Source organism: Cupressus sempervirens, chromosome 10 (genome assembly GCF_028749045.1).
Source record: "Cupressus sempervirens isolate cs-2001-9-10 chromosome 10, ASM2874904v1, whole genome shotgun sequence".
Taxonomy (NCBI): domain Eukaryota; kingdom Viridiplantae; phylum Streptophyta; class Pinopsida; order Cupressales; family Cupressaceae; genus Cupressus; species Cupressus sempervirens.
Window position 1 is genome coordinate 39,070,333 of NC_143127.1, and position 9,531 is coordinate 39,079,863.

Consider the following 9,531-nt stretch of genomic DNA (forward strand, 5'->3'; position numbering starts at 1 on the left):
AAAATTGCTCACCCTCCCCCCTCTCCCTATAGCTAGTGTTCTTCCCCATTGGTTATCCCTGCAACCCAAGTTTTCCTCTATATCATTCTCCCATAGTGAGCGTATGTGCTTCCTTGAAATTTTCCCTGCAACACAATCCACTCTCTCGTCTTCTATTCAAGACTGGGGCAATCATGTTGCTTTCAAAGTTTTCTTCATGTCGTCTATCTTCAAATTTTTTTGAAATAGTATTGTTCTAACACTATCTCAAAGAGAGGCAAACTGTAGACACCTAAATCTGATTACATCACTTAAGTAATCTTATTTAGTCATCTCCTAAGGCATCATTAATTAAGTATTTAATATTTAATTAATCTATTGTCATCCCCTAGTTAATTAACTATAGTCCAATTGATAAAATTAAAAGATCACCCAAAATCAATTTATCAAATTAAATCCCTATTCCTCTATTAAATTGAATAAATCCTCAAATCTATTCAATTTAATTATATATCCCCATTTTATTAAATAAATCATTTAATAAAATATCTAAAATCCTAAGAGCCTCCCTAAACCCTATCCTAACCCCTAATCCAACCCATTCAAACATACTAACCTCACTTAGCCACTTAACTAACCCATCCCATCAAATCTAAGCCACTTACCCCCTAATCCCCCTCTAATCGAAGCCTAATCCTCTTCTAATCATGTGCACAATCATAAACATGGGTTAAGTCTTACTAACCCAAGCCAAAGTCAACAATCTCATTCTCCCCTCAACCATCAACATTTATGACCCAAGCCAAAGTCAACAATCCCATTCTCCCCTCAACCATCTCCATTTATGACCCAACCATCCCCATTTGTGACTCAGCCTCCCTCATTACTCCTTTGACCAACCCATATCCTACCCTCTCACATCCAATCACCCTGTGACATGTGTCACCTCCTAATTGGCTTCAAACAAGCACAATTCATGTGCTCCCCTTTGAGTGCATCCTAGCCCTTCGTCACCATCTTGCCATCCTTGCATTTTGACTGTCCATCCCTCTCCCCCTTGGCCTATGAATAGAAGCCTCTCCCTTCACAAACATAATCCACTTTTGAAGAAAACTTATAATGCTATTTTGAGAGCCTAAAAACTACCAAAATACTATTATAATGCTGAAATACCTCCATGAATCCATTGTTGAAACTTTGCTTCATCCACTCCATCCATCGATCTAAAACTTGAGCGTACATGTGAGCATACATATCTTAATCAGGGACAAATCCTTCGTATCATGTTTTATGCCATTAGGAGCCTACTATTCTTAGTTTGCTTCCTTTTGTGGTGATAACCCTCGGTCCTATCTTAAGTGTTAGCTTGCTTAGTATTGTTAATGCTTTCATTTAATAGTTAATATTCATATTACAACACTAAATTAGGTGATATAGACTTCACAATTCTGTTAGGCTAAGAAGTTGATTTTTTTATGCTTCTATGTAGCTCATGAGAACAATGGAGTGGTGGCATTATTGTGCAACCTTTGTTATCACTGGGATCTTATGCTTGATGTAAATCTCCATGTGAAGGTTGAAAATGTATTGTAACATGTTGCTAAATAATACATTAGCTTGATGGTTTGGTAGGTGGGGTTTTTTATCTGGAAAGGTTTTCCCCATGTATATTTGTGCTCTCTATTCTGTCTCATTCTTCTAGTTTTATGATTGTAGAATAATAATCTATATGTCGTAATGCTGCTGAAATTTATTTAGATCGGAGGGTGGGGGCCCTAGCTCGGTTGGCTAAATCTTCCCTGTTGCAGGGGGTTGGTCACGGGTTCTAGTCTCCCCCATCCTCGTGGTACCGGTGGGCGTTTCGCGCTAGCGCTACCGGTCACGTTAAAAAGTTTATCAGGCGCACTGCAGTTTATAGGGGGGTCGTGTTGCACCGATTCCTGCAGTCTAAAAAAAAAAAAAAAAGATTTATTTAGATCGGTAAATTGCAATCACTTTCCTTTAAGGTTTTAATTGTGAAAAATCAACTATGTCTATTTCTACTTTTATTGCACAGTAGTATGCACTTGTATTTTCTTATTAGAAGTTATTCAAAGAACTATTGTATATAGGATGTGCATACTGATCTTAGATGATTTTCTAGGGTGCTCTCATTTCCCTTCAGTTAGCCAGATTCTTCTCTTTTGTAGTACTCTGGAGTCAGTTTGTTTTACTTATATCCCTTGGGAATGAAATAGAGTTGCAGATTGCTTGGCTAAATGGGCTTCTAATCATGTGCAGGATTGGAATGTTAAGGATAAGGGGCAATTACCCCCTGAATTATCTTGTGAATTTGATGACCTTGTTGATCAAGATAGAACTCCTTGCTAAGCTCTCCCTTTTGTATCTCCTCTTGTCTTAATAAATCTTTACCCCTTTTTTAAAGAACTTATTATTTTTCCTTATAAAATTAAACTTAAGTAAATTTTATGTAAGAAAATATTAAATTAATAAATGCCTTTACAAATTTATGTTCTAAAACGAACTAATTATCTTTCCACTCCAATTCCCTATTTGTATCAATGACTATATTGATTTCTACAGTAACATAGAACATGACAACAAAAGGAAAATCACTATATGATTTCTAAAGTAACATAGAACATAAAACAAAATAAAAACGAAAAAAAAATTACTAACTATCCTTCCACTCCAATTCCCTATTTGTATCAATGACTATATTGATTTCCACAGTAACATAGAACATAAAAACAAAAGAAAAATCACTATATGATTTCTAGAGTAACATAGAACATAAAACAAAAGGAAAACTAAAAGAAAAGTATTGCCCTTCAATATGCCCCAAGCAAAAACTGAAGTAAAGAAATTATTCTCTTGAGGGGAAAAAACATCTTTTCCTTTAAGTCACGAATACCTTTGTTCTTAAGACTGCATTTGGCTTTAAAGTCTGAACTTGGGTCACCATTTTTATTGCTGAGGAAAGCCTCTTACACAGAATTCTGCCAGCACTCACTGTTATTAAGGTATCTTTCTTCTCTCTCATTTATTTTTCAGTTTTTTCAGCGGTGATAGGAGTATGTAGGAAAAGCTGAATGGTTCTATGGTTGTGTTGTGGTTTTTAACTCCTTATGCTATAAATTAATATATTTGTTTCTAATGCATTTTCTTGTCATAAATATGAAGATTTTCTAAATGGTATTTTCTTCTATTTCATAGATACTTTGATGGTATTAGTTTTGTATTTTAGTTTAGTGTTAGCTTTTTTATTCTTTAACAAGTTGGGTTTGCTATAGATTCATTTATTTGTTTCTAATGTATAAGAATTTTCTAATTTTATTTTGTTGTGTAAATTTTCCAGTTATTTGTTTAGTCTATTAGAATTTTGTTTTCAGTCATTGCTACTGAATTTGCTTCCTACCATTCTTATATCTTAAAATCTTCTAAAATCTAAATCTTATAGAAAGGTCATATAGTTGAAAGATACCTTTTAATTTAGATGCATTCTTCTTTATAATGCTATACTCCATTACATAAAGACTAACATGTCAATTAATATTATTAACTGTTTTCTATTTAGAGAGAGAGAAAAAGTGTTTCTTGAATGAGTATTCTCTTCAAAATATATTTTAATGTAAAAGTTTACAATTTTAAAAATAAGATTAGTTTTGAAAGTGGGTTCGGGTTTGTATAGTAGATCTTATCATTTGTATGATTTACTACTGAATCTTAAAGAATAAAATTCAGCAACTCTCATCTTTTTAATAATACATTATATTGTAGAAACTAACATTAAATGAACATAAATAAATAAAAACATAAGAAAAAATAAAGCTTAGCATCATAAACTAATTAAGCAGAGAGGCTTTCTTTACTCATTCAAACATGTTAAGACATTACATTGTGCCTCTTTTATAGAGGTCTTTGATTGTTTCTAGAGACATCTAAATTAGCCGACATAAGATCAAATAAACTTTTCTGGAAATATCTTTAAAAAAATGACTTCTAGAACTTTACAAACTTAAATATTAATTTGACCTAATCCTATTCGGTAATTCAGCTGGAATTTCTAGAATCCTCTATTACGCCTTTACATTTCATTTGAGAGGAAATTACGCAAAGAATAAAAAATTGTAAGCAGCCTTACCTCCATATTCCTAAGCTTTTGGTCTCCTTCGGTCTCCTCCACTAAATTCTCTCTTCTTAAGAAAATCTGCAACCTAGCTCTAGCCTTCGTTATGGTGGAGCTTGTATAGCTTTATAAGTAATTCAACCGTGCATCGTATGTACTTCAAAATCTTCTGGTTTTCAATTTCCAGGATCAGATATCTTTTATGAGGGTGTCCCTTTAGTATGGCTATATCATAATCCATCTATCTTTGACTCGTAAGATTGTCATCTATGTTCCTCGGGATTCTTTTCATGTCTCAGAGAAAGTCTGCAAGAAAGATCTTTCTGCAGGTCTTCTCTGCCATCCTTTTGCTCATACCCACATGAAATAGCACTGCTAAAAAGACCACTACAATCTCTGTGTTTAACTCTGTACAGAACTAAACTATTGACTTCCCAGTTCCCAACACATGGCTAAATTAACAAACTTTTAGATCATCAATCAACAACTTCTTTGGTCTAAAAGGAAAATAAAATCAATAAAACCTGAATCAAACAAGAACAAATATCATCAATCTGATTCAACTTTTCACTCTGTAAACTAGATCAAATAACAAGAAATCCAAGATGATTTGAGGGCATCCATCAATCTGATTCAGCTTTCACTCTGTAATTTCAATCTCCAATATCTTGGTACTAATCAACCAATGCCTACATCTCTTTGCATCTTCTTGGTTCCTGGACTTTTGATTCTATGTTAGCAAAGTCTGTCAGTCTTGTCTATCTGCTACCATATGCTATTGCCTTTATAGTTTGGAGCTCATCTATTGGCTCTTCCTAATGCTATTTGACACGACATGCTTATTTATCGTCTATTATAACACAGTCAATATGAAAATGTTCCTCTTCACAAGAACTTCTCATTAGTTTGAAGTCTTACATTTTACGCATGGATTTTATACCACCCAATGTTCTTTGTCAAAAGATACTCCTTAAGATTTATATTTATCCATAAAAGATACTCTTCACTATTACCGAATATAAGCTTTATAAATATATTTACAGAAGAGAATTTTTCTTTTTCTTTTATCTTCCAAAGAGCACTGGTAGAAATGCTTCATTGATAAGGTTGTGACCAAAGTTCAAACCTTATAGGCCATTTTATTTGCAGGCTTTCTATATATATATCAAAGAAACACAGAAAATAGATTATAGAAGAATTCAGTTGAACCATTGAGTATATAATTCAATTACATTCATAAACTGCCTTCGCTCTTTTTAACTTCCATGATGAACTTCGCTTAAATACTAACTATTAATTACTCAGCACATCATTAACATGAACAAAACTACTTTGAAATTATAAGATCTGATATACACAAAACATAAACTGAAATTCTATTACAGATAAAATTCGAAAGTTTACCCATTTACGGCACAGATGATGTGGTGAGCCACGTAATTCACTGTGAAATGTGTATATTTCCATTTGCGTTTATTTTTCTCTTTGATGTAGTTTAATCTGCTCTTTAAACTCAATAAAACGGTTACACCATTTCTAAACCAGGGAAAATAACTATTAAATAGCTACCAGACAACCATCAATGCCTGAAACTGGATCTTCAACTGCTGCTAGCAAAGAGGACTCAGACCGAATGCCACAGAATGGTGTCAACTAGTTCAAACGAGAGGGATACCAAAAATCCTCTATCATTGCAGCCAATGAGATTATGGAAGTTGTCAACACAGCCTTAGCTCAGAACCAAAAAGATTAGAGAGCTAATGGGACAATCTGATGGAAAACAGGGGTGTGAATATTAGAAGGTTTTTGCAGCAGCATTTTCCTCTGTGGATCGAAATTTGAACTATTTTCGAATTTCCCCTCGAACTGCTGCAAGACCTCTTTGGTTTGCTATCTAGGAATACCCTAGATGCCAAATGCAAAGTCTTCAATGAAGCCCCATATTCTATGTTTATTTCTATGTTTATAAGACTTGAGAAGACTGTTCTTTGCTATACTTTGAGCTCTATTTTGATTCACGGACATCTCACTATCTTCAAATATGTATAGCAAATTGACTCCTTTCTTTGGTTACTAGCAACCGCTGAATGAAGACCTCGTACTCAGCTACATAAATAGTACAAGAGAACTGAAATCTGAAACCAGCATTACAACTGCACCAGTACCATTCTTGCTCCTTGAACCATCAAAGTACATCTACCACATACCCTTAACATCATTTTCAGGTTTCATAAGGTCGAAAATTAATAAATTCTCTTCACAAATGCAGTGGGTATCTAATATTTTCTCCACAAAATCTCACAAGGCTCAAACTGAAAATTATTACCGCAATCATCAGGACAAACATCTAAAATTTCTTCTGAACTGCAGCAGGGAAAAAACCAGTGCTATTTTCTTCTAGATTATACATGGTACAGTTTTGATTGCTTAAAGTTGAACTAATTGCATAAGGTTTAACACATATTTTTGAAATTGGCGTACCCTTGATAGTGATTCTTGTACCAGACCTGATCCTGAACAACATATGGAACAAATGCAGATAAATATCCTCCTATCTTGGCTGTAAATTATCTAGACTAACATATATATGGAGGAAGATCTATAACTGAAATGTCTTCCAAAACAGAGGAACTTGAGCATGCATCCAAGGTAAGTTTGAGATCTTTGATGACTCCTACTGTCTTAACACCAGTACCATCCAATTTTACAACTCCTTTAAACACTAGTTCATACCTCATATTAAGCAAATTGCCCAAAAAAAAATTGGTATGACAGAACTACTAACCCTAAAATAAATCATATGATTATGAACTAGGTGAGTACCAACGATTAATGACGTCCTCTTTAACTGACATAGACTTATTGAAACTTCTATACTTTTGGCTGAAACATTATTTGGCTGATTGAAACTCCTCCGTGCCTGTTAAAGCAAATCCCTTTGTGCTGGCATGGACAGCCTCCCACATAGTGACAGTTGCAGTCTATTCTTAAAATAATTCATTTTGGATTTAATAACAGCATTTTGCTCCGTGAATCAAAATCTGAGTTATTTTTAAAATATTCTTTTTACATTCATGCAGAATATAACATGAACAGAGCGGGCAAAGACAAGGCTATTGGCATTGATCTTGGGACAACTTACAGCTGTGTGGGAGTGTGGCAGCATGACAGAATTGAAATTATTGTTAATGACCAAGGAAACAGAACCACTCCTTCCATGGTTGCTTTCACCCCCAACGAAAGGCTTGTTGGGGATGCTGCCAAGTTCCAGATTTCAACTAATCCTACCAACATCGTTTTTGATGCAAAGAGACTTATTGGAAGAAGATACAATGATCCCTCTGTGCAGTCTGACAAACAATTGTGGCCATTCACAATGGTAAGAATGACAAGCCTATGGTTGAAGTGACTTATAAAGGTGAGAAAAGATTATTTGCAGCTGAAGAAATCTCATCCATGGTGCTGGTGAAAATGAAGATGATAGCCGAGCAATACCTCCAGAGCGATGTAAAGAATGCTGTCATTACCGTGCCTGCTTATTTTAATGATTCGCAGAAGAGAGCAACTAAAGATGCGGGTAAGATTGCAGGGCTTATTGTCATGCATATCATCAATGAACCCACAGCTGCAGCAATAACTTATGGCTTTGACACATTGGTGGAAGGAACAAGAAAAATCCTAGTTTTTGACCTTGGAGGAGGTAAATTTGACGTATCTATTGTTACAGTTGAAAGAGGTAAGGTTGAAGTAAAAGCTGTCGGAGGTGACATGCATTTGGGAGGTGAGGATTTTGACAATAGGATGCTCAATTATTGAGTTCAGCTATTCAAAAAAAAATATAAAATGGATATACGTACAAGTCCCAAAGCTCGTCGAAGACTACATTCAGAGTGCGAGAGGGCAAAAAGAAGTTTGTCTTTAGCAGTTGAGACTATGATTGACATAGATTGCCTCTATGAAGGGCAAGATTTCCATACAAAGATCAGGAGGGCCAAGTTCGAGGAGCTCAACGCTGACCTATTTGACAAATGCATGCAATTAGTGAAGCAATGCATGGAAGACTCCAAGATGTGCAGACAACAAATCAACGACATTGTGTTAGTTGGAGGTTCTTCACGGATACCCAACGTACAGGAATTACTAAGTCAATTCTTTGAGGGAAAGGAGCTCTGCAAAAGTGTAAACCCAGATGAGGCAGTTGCTTATGGTGCAGCTCTGCAGGCAGCTACACTGAACAAGGAAAGCATTCACATAGTCTTGGTGGATGTCACTCCTTTGAGTCTTGGGATTTCAATTGACGATGGCATCATGAGAGTAGTAGTTCCCCGCAATACTCCCATTCCTACTCTGAAAGAGACGTCTGTCACCACAAGATTTGACAACCAAACAAGTTTAAGTTTTCTAATTTATGAAGGAGAGCGAGCTTTGGTTGCACACAACAATTTGTTGGGTGAGTTTGTTCTCAATGGAATCCCACCTGCTCGGTGTGGAGTGCCAAACATAATTGTGTGCTTTCAAGTGAATGTAGAAGGAATTCTTACAGCCTCTGCTCGAGATGTGGGAACAGGGTTAAACAATCAGGTTACTGTTACAAATGAGCGGGAGAAACTAAGCAAGGAGGAGATAGATAGAATGGTGGTTGATGCAGACATATTCCGGAGAGAGGATGAAGAAATGAAAAATAAGCATTTGGCCAAAAACAATCTGGAATGTTATATTTGTAACATGAAAAGTAGAGTGACAGAGGCCAAGAGCAGGGGAATGATGGAGACTACAACTGCAGATGATATCAGTGTGGCACTAAATACTGTTGAGGAATGGCTAGATGAGAATGATGATTCAACAATTGAGGAATTTCAAGCCAAATTGGACGAATTGGCAATGAAATGTAGGTGCTTGACATGAAAGCAAATGCTTAGTTTTGTCATTGTTTATGATTATAGGTCATGTTAGGTAAAGCATTGGGCATGGGAAGAAGTAGTTTCTTTTTCCTTCACCTTTTCTTAGGAAACACTTTAAAAGATATTTTATTAGTTATACATACGTGCTTATACTAATATTGCAAATTACAGTAGGTATAATGACACAAGAAATGGCCTTTGAAAATGGATATTATAGAGATTCAATGATTTTCTTGAGTGTTTTTAAGATAAGTTAAGAGGGAATTATGCTCGAGTGTTTGAGTAGTAAAAAGATGATATCTTTCTTACTGATTTAAAATTTTGAAAGATTATAAATTTACTGGATCTTTTGAATTAGTTTATCTTTTAAATAATCTTAGAGAACAGGTTGATTGATCGTCATCGAGAATTTGTTAAGTAATAAAATAAAGTCACGGAGGCAAACAAGAGAATGTTGAAACCAACACCCACAAATTTGTTGAAATGCCCTAGCAGAAACCTACAGCTGCACTCAGCTCCCCT

At 35.2% G+C, this 9,531-nt stretch overlaps 1 pseudogene across 1 annotated transcript; it reads left to right on the forward strand.

Annotated features, from left to right (window-relative positions):
* Window positions 1-2,958: 2,958 nt before the first annotated feature.
* Window positions 2,959-9,165, forward strand: LOC149532454 (heat shock cognate 70 kDa protein-like; annotated as a pseudogene). The gene is made up of 2 exons (XR_016356788.1): window positions 2,959-3,002; window positions 7,189-9,165. The product of XR_016356788.1 is annotated as a heat shock cognate 70 kDa protein-like (transcript).
* The last annotated feature ends 366 nt before the right edge of the window (window positions 9,166-9,531 follow it).